Here is a 14,317-nt window from a genome sequence, read left to right on the forward strand (position 1 = left end):
GCAAAGTAGGGATTCCTTTTTGGGAGCCACTTACCATGCTCCACAAATTGATCCCACAATAGTCTTAGTGGAACTATACTAAGTGTAGTTCTACTTCCTTAGGAAGTTATAGCCAAAAACTATTGCAGGTCTTTTGACTTTTCAAAACTGGTTTCAATCATTGGAAGTAGCCATACAGACATGTACTTGAGAACTTCATCATTTACAGCTGAATGATTTTCTAGACCTTCCAAATACTGCATTTTACCCCTTTAATGACCCTTTGCTCCCTATATAAACTTTCATCAATCCCAGGATATTAAACAGAATAACCCTGAAATCAGCCATCATATCAACGATGGCTACAAGGTATATCTCTAAGCTTCAGTAAATGTTCTGTGCTAATGAGAAGGCCGAAGCATCCACTGCAATATGTCTGTATAGGTGCCTCAAATGAGACAATCACTAACAAAAAAAACACTCTGGTACAAATAAACTAGTACTGGATGCAGCTAATAAAGCACATGATACTATAATGTTAAATACATACATTAATGGAATTTTCTACAATTCTGTGCTAGGAGGTCCTTGGTAAATCATAGGAAAGTAAGTGGTTTCAACATTAAATTGTCCATATAGTTAAGTGCCACTTCATAGCAAGTCCTGTGAATTAAAAAGCCAGACTGAGCTGGTTTAGACCTAGTTACAAATGCCATTTAACCAGAACAGAACAAAAGCCTCTATGTGGACAGGGATAACACCAAAGTGGAACACAGGCTTCACAACCATCTAGAATCTCTCAATTTCACCTTTGCTTCAGAAATACTGAGGATTTTTCATTTGAGTTTTTCTTTCCAGAGCATGTATTACAAACTTTTCAATAAATTGGTAAAAATATACACACATAATAGCATAGGTTGATTTTGTGTTATTTAAGATGAAGGTTTTAAGGTTGTCTCATTCAATCCTCTTCATTTTAAATATGAGAAAATAAAGCCCCCAAATGGTAATTCACACATGACTACATGATATATCAGAGACAATAATTTCTCTGTTAATTACTTATACTTCTGCTCAATAAAATAATACAAATTTTCAAATGTGATAAGTTATTTTACAAGCCTATTAAAGGACCTTGCTACTTTAAAGACAATTGGAGCACTATGAACGCTATCTTAAGAGGAGGATACCTGAGTGGGCTGGTTAAGGATGGAGAGAGAGGAGGATAAAATCATGGTCACTCTTTGACCCAAAATCAACTTAATTTCCAGAATGCCTAGTACACTTGAAGTGGCTTCGTGCAGCTAAGCACACAGAGCTCAAACATTTATCAAGTCTCCTCTGAAGAGTTCTAAATATAGGGACATACTGGTGTGCTTCTTTACATTCCTTCCCAGTCCAGACTGCACAGAACAGAACTCTCCTCAAAATATCCCAGAGGGACTTCAGAATCCATTTTTTCAAATATTTTGTCACAACACTGAAAAGGTTGCAATTATTAAAATATTGGAAACTACTATATTTCATTCAAATATGATAAGCTACTACTCATCCTTCCTCCTATCTATTTTTATATGTTGGGATCACTAAATATCTTTAAACAGCGTATTTTTCCATTTTTTTCTCCACAACCACAGTTAAAGAATTGGGACGTTTTAAAAAAGGAATTTGATTTTTTATCTATTAAAAGGAAAGTTTAGATGTCATTGTTATTTGTGAAAAAGGAACTGTAAAGAATATAGTATGTGCATCTTGACAGAGTATACAATTTCAAAGGTGAAAAATGTTTAAATAGATTTTAAAATTATTTCTCTGTAAATATCACAAAATATTAAAGGTATAGGCTTGATTGCTATAAAAATACCTTTAAATGTTGTATTTTTATTTTTAAAAAATCACTTTGTCCCTTGAGAGAAATAAAGTTGTTACTATTTTTCTATTTTCCCATTCTCAAACCCTTGAATTTATGTTTTTCTTCATTAATTACATTGTCCTTTTTCTGATGGTTTAAAATATTGTGTATATTCATATATCTGTTGATACAAATATTTATGGTCTAGCTCAGCTAAGGCATTGGTGAATATGTTCACATATAGGTACATGTATATGCACACACAAACACATAACAAGAAAGATGGCACTGTAGTTAAGCCTCTTTATAGAGTAAGACTGCTTGGTTCAAATTCTGCTTCCACCACTTAAAAGCTTGGACAAATTTCCTAACCTCTCAGTGCCATAATTTTCTTATCTATAAAATGGGGATAGTAATAGTTAAGTGCCTCTCGGGGTACAAATGGGATTGAATGAAGATTTTATATCTATAGTGATTTTATAATAGCATCTAGCATTGTTAAGTGTCTGCAAGTAAGTGTTGAATTTTTTACAATTTGTTTTACTTTTCTTATTCTCCTTCTCTTTCTTTTCTTCTCATCATCACTTCTACTGCTTCATCTTTATCAAGTGCTTAACTATCAAATCTAGCCATACAGATAACATTTATATACTTCGTACACTCAGAAAATAAATAACAGGACACTGTTAACCCTGATGGTAATGAATATACCTAATGCAAAGAAGTAAAAGAGCAAAAAGAATAAGCAGGAACAGAAACTATAAGGCACAATGCAGTGGTCTTCAAATTGGAGTAGATATACCCCTCTAATTACTTGAAGATTTTTCTAATAAATAGCTAACATAAATATATTTAAGGAAATTAATTGCTAGATCTGAACTTCCATAAAAATCTTTCCTAAAAATGGCCTATGTGAGAAAATGCCTCTCAAGTATGATATCCTTTCCCATGTCCCTTCTCACTATTATTCTTCTCTAGCTTCATAGGGAAAAAAAAAAAAAAGTCATGCTCTTACACATACCCAGGAATACTACAGGACATTGTTTTGGCAGAAAAACTGTGGGGAGCCCCCAAAAAAGGAAATCTCATGTATTTTTTCCACTACAGTTGCTTTCAGCTGAAGTGAAGACCAGCTCACCAAGTGAGAAAACATCCTACCATCTTTACTCCTTCCTTCCAATTTATTCTCCCTCTTTCCTAGCAAAAAAAAAAATGACAGACACAAACATACATATATAAATACATACATATATAAGTTTAAACTGCCTTGGCCTTCAAAGGAACAAAATCACACAAGATCATGATGAAGCATAAATGTGAAGAGAATAATGAAACTTGAAAAGAGAATCAGAATTCAAGCACGTTCTCTAAGACATTATGAGCATTCTCCAATATGTTCTAACATTCTAGATTTCAGATTAGATGATCCTTTTAACAGAGTGCTAAAAGGGTAGAGATTGGGAAATAGGATTAATTGAAGAACAGGGAAGAACAAGAGAATAAAGAAAAAAAGGAGAGAAAAGGCAAGGCAAAAATGATTTAATAGGAAAGGAAGAAACCCTTTCAAACAAAGAAATCCTACATTTTCTCTGGACATATCACTAATAGCATAAGCAAGAAATCAATATACACTTTTTTTAAAAGAAAGGATTAAGTAGAAGAGATGAGAAGGTATACAGGTCACAGGGAATAAAAATTAATGGTGCCTTTCCATACAGACTTAAAACAATTCTAGTCACTGAAGGGCAGTGGGGCTGGGAAAGGTATTTCCCTTTCTATTGTCCTTCAGCTTAATATCTATTGGAGATATTACATTATTCAGTGACATATGAAATGCTTTAGACTTATATTTTTCTAGTAACAATTACATATTAATCAAGATGCAGGTTTATAGTCTAATTCTGAGCCTTATTTTAAAGTTTTCATCAGCAACCATCTTGTACAATCTACCATGACTATACATATGCATCAGGTTTAGTAAAGCAATTTATGATACAGTCTGCATATGTGAAATCGAAAGCCAGAAGCTAACTATTATTTTAACAAGCTGTCAAGATATAGAGAGTTTTGCCAAAGAAACATTGATTACACTGGTCTTTTGAAAAGTAGATAAAACTTAGAATTCCCTAAGCAAAACATAGTTACACAAAATGGTCCTGAGATTCCTAAGAAGCATATGACTCAAATGCTACCGAAATCCTTCATAAGTAAGATTTATTTCCAATAAATTACATCTCTGTTTTAGAACTCTGATAATTTGCAGCCCATTTTCTAGTAACATATTGTTATCATTTCCCATTGCTGAATAAAAAAGAAATTAAAGGAAAAGAGAAGATCATGAATAAACTATCCAAATTTTATTATTATCTTGAAAAATATCTGTTTATTTCCTGTTCTTCCACCACTAAATCTCTCTGGGGGGGCCCAACTTCCAATTCTCTGAAGTTGTAAGCGAAAAGAAATAAAACTAAGTAGCAGGTTGCTATAACTCTCCAATTCAAAATCAAATTATTACTCTATATAATACAGCAATCTACCATAATCTCCTCCTCCAACACTCCTGATCCTCTTTATGCCACTCTTCTGTAGCACTTTTCTCCTAACAAAAAATATACACATTTACTATATTTATTATGCCTCTTCTTGCTAGAACGTACGCTTCAAAAGGGCAGGGATCTACATCATTTTGTTCACTGGCCAATCTCAAATACCTAGAACAGTGTCTGATACACAGTAGGTGCTCTATTGAATAAATAAACTCTTACTTTACCCATACCAAATTCCCCACCTGAGGTAGCACTACCTAAACTACATGTTGCTCCAATTCTAATCACTTAATTTGCATGTGATTTTTCTAACTTGCCTGTCATTATCTTGGATAAGTGTCCATTGCTACAACTGGAAGTAATCTATGCACAGTGCAGCCTTCATTGAAACCCAAGTAATACTTCTGTTCTTAGCTGATCTCATTTTTATGGCCACAAAACTCAAAGCACCCCACTGTATAGCTTGTTTCTTCACTCCTATTTATGCAGTTTCTTCAATTTCCCTGGCTTGAATACCTCTCATATAAATTCACCACCTTAATTCATTTTTGTGTACATTATTCTTGATGCCTTCTCCCCACCATTACAGCAGATTCACTCCTCTGATTTTCCACTGATCAGCACTGTACTTCAAACACCTTCACAAAAGCCCATTAGAAATAGATTCAGAGGCACATTTGTAGAGCTATTTAACAAATTTAAGTATTATTTTTAAAGTATTCATTTTAAATTGTAGCATTGTTTGATATCAATATCTTGCTTTAAACTGATTAAACACACGTAAAGATGCATGCTATCCATAGAACAGGGTGAAACCAAGAGATCAACTTTATGGTTTATGGAGAATCAGTGAGAGGAAAGTAAAAAGATTAAAGGATGATTTTGGGAAGTCCAGATAATTAATTGACTAGTTATCACTCACCAATGTCTTGATCCAACTCAAGAATCACTCTTACACAGCAAAACTCAATCTTTCCTGTTCTTTTATATGCGGCAAGAGAAAGATCCCTAAAATGACATGCATTTATAAAATGACTGCCTTAAAATAAGCACTCAATAAATATTTGCTGAGTAAGTTAATGAATCAATGAGTATTTCCCTATGGTTTGGGAAGTTCAGCCCAAGTTAAATGCCAGACTTTCAAATGTAAAGGATTATGTCTCAAAAATATACCTTACCCAGCTGATAAACATAACACTTAAATAACTGTATCTGCATGCTCTGTAAGAACTTTATGCATTCATATACTTAATACATCATCAAAGAAATGTGAGACAACATTTTAACAGCAAATTGAAACCATATAAACGAGTTTGAACTTTTTGAGGGTTTTTTTGGTTTTTCTTTTTGTTAGAGTTGGGCTCTTGCTTTGTCATCTAGGCTGGAGTGCAGTGACATGATCACAGCCAACTGAAGCCTTGACCTCCCGGTGTCAAGTAATCCTCCACCACCTCTAACTCCGGAATAGCTGGGACTACAAGTGCAGGCTACCACACGTGGCTCATCAAGTGACAACTTATTCTCAGTCAAAATTCATAGGTAAAAATAAAGTTAAAAAATACATTTTAATTTACTTTTAATTTTGTAAAAGTATATATTTTGTGATTAACAGTTTTGATTATGCTCTCCATCAAATACATTTAATTTTCCATTTCTCCAGATTTAAGCAGATTAACTCCATTAAAAATGGGAAATTATTCATTTTCAACTCACTAAAGGAAGTATAAAAGGAATACAAAGACACACTCCAATATAGCTAATTTCATTAATATTTCCTGTGTGTATCATTTAAAAAAATATTGCTAAAAAATATTCCTAGGATTATTCTTATAATTTATATAGTCTCATTATTAAGAATTATTGAGATAATTTATTTTAATTAGATGGGCTTTTATAAAGTATATAATCAATAAGTGTTTATAGATTCCTTATTTTTAAAGCTATTTTTAAGTTTCTCTTTACCCAAAAATGTAATCTGGATTAAATTCCATTTATTGATCCAAAGATATAAATGAGAAATTCAAAATCATTAACACTCTAATACAGGTAGATGGAATGATGAGCAATTAAGGAAGAAGCCATAATAAGAAATCAAGTAATGATCTTTCCAGCATGATCTGAATGCAATCCTTCCTATGAAATTAAAATTTGATACATCCCATACCCAGCAGCCCCTGCACCTCTACCCAGCAGCCCTTGCTCCCCTACCCAGCAGCCCTTGTGCCCCTACCTAGTAGCTCTGGCGTGGCTCAGCACAGCGGACACCAGGACTCCAAGATACCATCAGTTGTACCAGTGAAGGACAAGAAACTTCTGGAGGTCAAACTAGGGGAGCTGCCAGGATGGACCTTAATGAAGGACTTCAGCCAAGTGGCATTGCCAGAGCGTTTTGAAGAGGTTACTATCTGTATTACAATGAGTACATCAACGTGAAGAAGGGGAGCATCTCAGGGATTACCATTGTGCTGGCATGCTATGTGCTCTTCAGCTACTCCTTTTCCTACAAAGAGCCAAGCACAAGTGGCTACTCAAGTACCACTAAAGAAGAGGACACACAATCTTCTTGGCCCAAGTCCTCCTTTCATATCCTAACAGGAATTAACCTCCAAATAAACGATGACTGGTTAAAAAAAAAATTGATACAAAGTCTATTGGGAAACCTTCTAAACTCTAAGAATTGTCAAGAAAAATTGTGAAACAATATTACTGGATGTCCTATCTAGTATACCCTTCCAGATAATCTAATTTAGTAAGAATGTGAGGCTTACATTGTTTTTCTGCTACTCTACAACCATGTAGTTGTAAAACACAGAATAATACCAGTAATTCTGTTCCATAAAAATGCAAATAAATTGTGTCCTGTGAAATGAAGTGGATAATTAGCATATGGATATTAACTAGTTTTGCATATGTTGCACATTCATTTCAGCATCCTCAATTGCCTACATATGTGTGCTCTTAAAATTCTCCTTTGAATAATTTGTAACATCTTACTGGTCCCCTCATTAATTAATAAGCTTAATAAAGTCTTTAATATCCATTATTTTCATATCTGAATAAAAGACATAATTTTAAACTTTCTTTAAAAGTATCCCTTAACAAAATCTATAATTAAAAGTATAACTTTTGAAATAATATCCACCTTCCATAAACAAGCTTTCTTAAAATTTCCACTAAGTCATAAGTCATCTCATTCAAATTAATCAAATTAAATTACTGCAGCATCAATATTTAAAATAATGATAGTATTCATATTATAAAATAATGAAAAAAACACTCCCCTACTTCTACTTCTAAGAATCCATAATGAATGAATCCAAAGCACCATCATTACATGATGTATATTTACTAACTACATATCCCGAGAAGGAAAAAGGTGCCAAGTTAACTATGACATAATGCTTTGTTATCACTGAGATTTCACTTCTTAAATACCTGTATCATATATTCCACCATTCTGCTCCAATGCCTCTCATGTATACACATAAGTATATGTAATTTATCTTCCTAAGCCTAACTAATAGGATTTGGCAATTATTAGAATACCTGAAAAAATCCACATAATTCAGTTAAACTTTGACATTATGACCACATTCACACACGCACAGATAACAACTACATTAAAACCACCACCTAGCCAACATGGTTTTTGTTTTGTTTTGTTTTGTTTTTTTTGAGACGGAGTTTCGTCCTTGTTACCCAGGCTGGAGTGCAATGGCGCAATCTCGGCTCACCGCAATCTCCGCCTCCTGGGCTCAGGCAATTCTCCTGCCTCAGCCTCCTGAGTAGCTGGGATTACAGGCACGCGCCACCATGCCCAGCCAATTTTTTGTATTTTTAGTAGAGACGGGGTTTCACCATGTTGACCAGGATGGTCTCGATCTCTTGACCTTGTGATCCACCCGCCTCGGCCTCCCAAAGTGCTGGGATTACAGGCGTGAGCCACCGTGCCCGGCCTGCCAACATGGTTTTTAAGAGTCCATCAATTCAAAGAAGCATCCCAATTTCAGATGTGTTCAAATATGAAAAACCATACATCTTAACATCCATAAAACACCACAAATATAAGTGCAAAAATATACAGCAGGTATATAAATGGCAAATAGCTTACAACCAGAAACTCTATCGCTCGATGGTCATCATTTCCTTAAATAACTGGGATAATCCACATAGACTGCTAGAAATTTATGAATCTTAAACCTGAGAGCCAGCAGCATCTCAATGAAGCCAAATAACTCTTTTTTTTTTTTTTTTTTTTTTTTTTTTTGAGGCAGAGTCTTGTTCTGTCACCAGGCTGGAGTGCAGTGGCGCAATCTCGGCTCACCGCAACCTTCGCCTTCTAGGTTCAAGCAATTCTTCCACCTCAGCCTCCGAGTAGCTGGGACCACAGGCGCACGCCACCACACCCAGCTAGTTTTTTTGTATTTTTAGTAGAGACGGGCTTTCCCCATGTTGGCCAGGATGGTCACAATCTCTTGACTTCGTGACCCGCCCGCCTCAGCCTCCCAAAGCGCTAAGATTACAAGCGTGAGCCACCACGCCCGGCGGAAACCAAGCAACTCTTTAGGACAATAAAAGCTAAGGTCCTTGACAAAACTAGGGTTATTCAATCTTTTGTTAAGGAAAAGAGTGGTAGGGATGGTTTGGTCTCCTGCAGAACGGTGAGCAAGACAGTATCGCATAATGTAGCTGGCTTAAAGCAAAATAATAAAAATGAATAAACAAGCATTCTCCTACTTCCACTTCTAAGAAAATTATGTTCTTCCTTTTTGATGTACTGCTGACATTCCTTTCCTCTTTTCAGTCCTAGATTAGTTAACAGCTTGTAAAACTTCTGTTATTATAATGACAGTCTCAATCAGCTATATCACAAGGCTTTTTGCCTAAAGGATCATCTCTCCAAGAGATTACATCTCTTGTAATCTCTTTGAAGACAAAGAAGACAAAAGTCTCTCTTGGACACTAAGGATTCTACTAAATTAAAAACCAAAATATTCTAAATATTTATGAATAATATCAATCAGAATTTCTGCTAAATACTACTTAATTTTTAGGCTTTTGTAATATGTTATAAAAGTTTCCATTGTCTTTGTATTGCTGAATGCTACAAGATTGCCTAGCACATAGTAGTAACAAATAAATGTTGGTAAACTAGAAACTGACTCTCTTCACAATGGCCTTGATTATCACAATTAACTTCGGAAGTAAGTAGGGCAACAATGCCTACTTCCATTTCATATATAAAGAAACTGAAGGTTGGAGAATTTAGGATTTTGCTCCAAAATCACAATTAATAAGTGGCATTGTCAAAACCGAATCCCAGGCCCTTTGTCTCCAAGTCCAGAACAATTCTCTTATACCTACCTCGTGATACTTGACTCAGGATTCTGGTTTGCCGAATTACTGAAACATCAACACTGAGTCAAGGGTAATTCTCTACCTAGTTACATTTCTATTTTAGCACTGATATTGTAAAATTAGGTGTAGCAGAGATTACCGGAAATACACATATTGACAGTCAGGTAGCTTACTTCTAGTGGGACCAGAATACTTAATTTTCCCGTGCCTAAAGGAAAAAGCAAGTGAAATGCAGATGATAATTAAGGTCTTTTCCTAACTGAAAACCTAATATTCTAAATACTTGTCAATTATACCAATCAGACCACCTGCTGCAATTTACTTAATATTGGCCTTGAAAAAAAAAAAAAAAACTACAGAAACCTAGCTGTTAGATTTGGCAGTGGGCCAAAAACAATATATAAACAGAAATTTCAGTATATTCCAACCATACTACTCTACTAAAGATACTGTCTGTATCAATTTAAAACTAGAAGGTTTTATGGATAAATGAGATCTATACAGCAGCCCTTCTAGGTATACAAGATACTGAAACATTTTACTGGCCTGTATAACATACTTTTTCATATATGGCAAAACTGTATCTTTCTCATTACAAATGCCCTAGCTCTCCCCACAAAGTAATTGTGAAGTCTCCAAATATTGCTCATTTGTCCCTTAAAGCAAAAATATAAAATGCTTTGTGACATATGAAAAATGTTCACAATGTCCTTTAGTTGCTTCAGGATATAGCACATGAATCTTTGAGTTTCTAAACAGAATCATACTACCTAGATATTTTTGTCTAAAAGATTTAAAACTGAAATTTGCTACCTTTTTTTCTTTCTTGCAGCTTTCAAGTCACTTAGCCTGCTCCAGTCTCTAAGATATACATTGTTTTTTTCAATAAATGAATACATAAATGGGTATTTTGACTACTTGTTAGTATAAATCTTTCCTTTGTATCAACAAATGTTCAAGTGCATTTTTGTTGTGACCAAATTGCTATTAAAAATGTAAATTATTTCTGCTTACTCTATCAAATCTTTAATTAAAAGTTGTTTTTAAATTTTTTTAAACGTTGTTTTATCAATTTTTATGGAATGCAGCAGGGCACGGTGGCTCACACCTGTAATCCCAGCACTCTGGGAGGCTGAGGCAGGCGGATTACTTGAGGTCAGGAGTTAAGTGACCAGTATGGGCAACACGGTGAAACTCCATCTCCACCAAAAAATACAATTTAGCCAGATGTCATGGCACACGCCTCTACTCCCCAGCTACTCGGGGGGCTGAGGCAGGAGAATCATTCGAACTCAGAAGGCAGAGGTTGCAGTGAGCCAAGATCATGCCCCTGCCCTCCAGCCTGGGTATCAGAACGAGACACCTTCTCAAAAAAAAAAAAAAAAAAATTACAGAATGCTATTATTCTATCAGTAATAAACATAATATGCTTTCTATTTTAACAAATGAGTAACTTACCATTTTACCACTCAACGTTACTAGGAAAACTACCCTAAATTACCAATAAAATTGTCCCTCCAATCTTTCTCCTCTGCCTCTCTGCTCTACTTCCCTTCAAAAAGTTCTTTACTCCACAATTTCCTCAAACAGAAAATTTTCCTGATTCTCCAATCCCTCTGATCCTCCTATCACTCTCTTCAAGATCCTTTTCCTCTTCTCTCCACCAGCATCCCCCTTGATTCTCTGCCTATATATTCTCCTTCATCTTGATTCACTTATTCACAGCTCATCTGCTACCACAAGATCAACTAACATTTCCATACTGATGAATCCCCAAAGAACATTTTTAGCCTTTATTTTTAACCAGTCTCTGATTCTTTATTTCCAGTTGCCTTCAGGATATGTCTCCTTGAATGACTTGATACACTATTAGAATTCAAAACTTCCAGTTTCCCTACATCCTCCTAATCTCCTTGTATATAAACTCCATACTTGGGAACATATAATTCTCCTATGCAATCCTAACAATCTAAAATCTTCACCATTTTCCACTCCTCACACCCAGAATTAACTATGTTATCTGCTTTATGTGATCACAGAATGCTAAAATGTTATTGAAAATAGCCACTAAAAAATGTGGCAACTGTTTCTAATACAAATTGATGAGTTTATAATATTCGATGAGTAAATATAGTGTAGTTCCCTCTATTTTTTTACTAGACAGCTGTTTCTAATTTTTCAATATTACAAAGAAAACTGTAATCTTGATCATTATACATATTTTCATATTTAACAGTATCTCTTTAGTGTAGCCGTCCAGAAGTAAAATTAATGGGAAAAAAAAAGATAAAAGAATTGTTAAGGTTCTTGATTAATACTGACAAGCTTATTTCCAAAACAGTATTATCGCAACAATGTTAGCTCCATTTGTGCAGGGATCTTATCCCTTGTGCATATGACAGACATTAGTAACACAATAATGACAATAAACAGTAAGTACTCAATAAATTTTATTTAAGTAAACTGATCAATCAACAATCATACCTATGAAAGTACTTACAAATAATAAACATTCCTTTATATCCTTATTATATCTTTATACGATATTCCCTTACTCCTCTTAAAGAGTGAACATTTCACTGCTTTGAGCAATGAAATACAAGTAAAAGTGATATGTGATAGTTCTAGTTTTAAGAGTCATTTATTGTGTCCTTTCCTTTTGTCACAGCTACCTAAATGAGAGGCAAAGTTTCTGGTATTATATATCATCATTAATTTCTTATAGTAAAACTTAGTTTTTTCCCTTAACACATATCCTTTTTACTAAAAATTAAAAAAAAATTTTTTTAAATAAAACATATCCTTTTTACTGATCAGAAACTCAGAGGGAACTCCCTCTTCCGTGCAGGGGGATCCTTTGATAGGAGGATTATAAGTGTACATTGTCACTAAGAAAGAATACGGAGCAGTAAAGGAAATTGCTAACGTCTGGAAAACATTCTTGGCTTTCTGCTTTGAAATGAAGCTGACTTTGAAAATCAGAGAATTCAAATAAAGTTATGTTAGATTTTGATGAAATAAAAATGCTCCTTGGAGTAGCTCTTAGTATTACTGCACCTCTAGAGGCCTCAGAAGACATCTTGAAACCAGACAATATGCTTCATTTCTAAATTCAGCTGTGTCAGCTGAGATGCCCCTTAGCATGAGGGTCAAAGGAGTACAGGGAGAGAGGGTAGCCAGAGCCTCAGACATAAATTGTAACTGAAACTTAAACTCATTTAAAATGCAATAAACAAACTACACAGAATATGCACACAACTACTTGGGCACTCAAATTGAATTTTTTAAGAACTTTTAACTGCTAACATCTAATCCTATTAGATAAGGAATATTTCTTTCACAAATACAGCTAAACACATTGATTTTTCAGAGTTTTATGAAAATTCCAAGAACTAAAAGATAATAGAGGAAGATAAATTAGGAATGAGAAGCTAATTAAATGCCAACAAATTCATCTTTCAGAAAGTTAGAAAGAAGGCCACGCTATTTTATTGTTTTGTTTATACTTCACAAGCAAAGGTGTTTATGGGAGATTTTTAAATAAATGTTTTCTTTGTCTTTTTTTAAAGTGGTCAAAGAAGAAAAGTTAACCAGAAGAAGAAAGGAAGGAGAGCAGTTATTAGCAAATTTTTCCACAAGGAAAATCCTATCAAAATCCTTCTTTGATATTATTTGTCCTTATAATTCATTCCCAAATGCCAAAAAATTATTACAATCAGGTTACAATTATCTGAAGCCTGATATGATGTTCCATGTTTTTGTCACAATTCAAGATTATTGCATTTTTCCTATCATAACACTAATTAATGGTCAATATAAAATTATGGACTATATTGAACAGCAGACAAAAGGAAGAAATACAGCCACATCACTGTAAGACTGTAACACAAGCAAATCGTTATTCAGCATTTTAGTATAGTTCCTTCTCATATTTTTCCAAGCCACATTTCTGCTTGCTTATCTGATTCTATATACTTGTTTATTCATTTACTTATTTAACAGCATAAGCTTTTTCCCATGTTACCAGAAATTCTCCATAGGCTTCACTTTAGGTATGGTATTCCATCAAGTATACATTCCACAATTTATATTTTTCTTAGTGTTAGACAGTTGCTTTTCATTTTTGTACCATTACAAATAATTCTGTTAGAAACTTATTAGACGTAAGTCTTTCCAATATTTCAAATTATTTTCCTAAAAGGCATTCCTCACAACTGAAGTACTACATATCAAAAGCAATAATCAAAATTGAAAGCCAATATGATATCTGGGATTTGGTACAAAATAATACAGATGGGAAGTAGATAGGAGTTCTAAGTGAAGCATGTTTAATTTTTTTCAAATAAAAGATAAAAAGCAAAAAATCATCCTGAAATATGCACACACGTACAAGCACATGCACAGGAACACACATTCTAGCAAAGATGAAAGATTTTTTATGGCTCTCACTACACATTGGCAAATTGCTTCCCTAAAGGGCTGTAATCATTTTTACTCCCAATATATAGCTTAAGGTTTACAGTGAAGGCTTTTTTAACTCCTCCTTTCTTTGAAGTCTTTGCTTGTACATTGACTTTGGCAC

The 14,317-nt window shown here is 34.3% G+C and overlaps 1 protein-coding gene and 1 pseudogene across 24 annotated transcripts in view; one reads left to right on the forward strand and one right to left on the reverse strand.

The window, feature by feature from the left end:
* The window catches only part of IMMP2L (inner mitochondrial membrane peptidase subunit 2), a 935,160-nt gene that overhangs the window by 822,175 nt on the left and 98,668 nt on the right, over nt 1-14,317 (reverse strand). The gene's annotated exons all lie outside the window — the stretch shown is intronic.
* LOC118143832 (ATP synthase F(0) complex subunit f, mitochondrial pseudogene) lies at nt 6,538-6,919 on the forward strand (annotated as a pseudogene).

This window comes from Callithrix jacchus, chromosome 11 (genome assembly GCF_049354715.1).
Source record: "Callithrix jacchus isolate 240 chromosome 11, calJac240_pri, whole genome shotgun sequence".
Classification (NCBI taxonomy): Eukaryota; Metazoa; Chordata; class Mammalia; order Primates; family Cebidae; genus Callithrix; species Callithrix jacchus.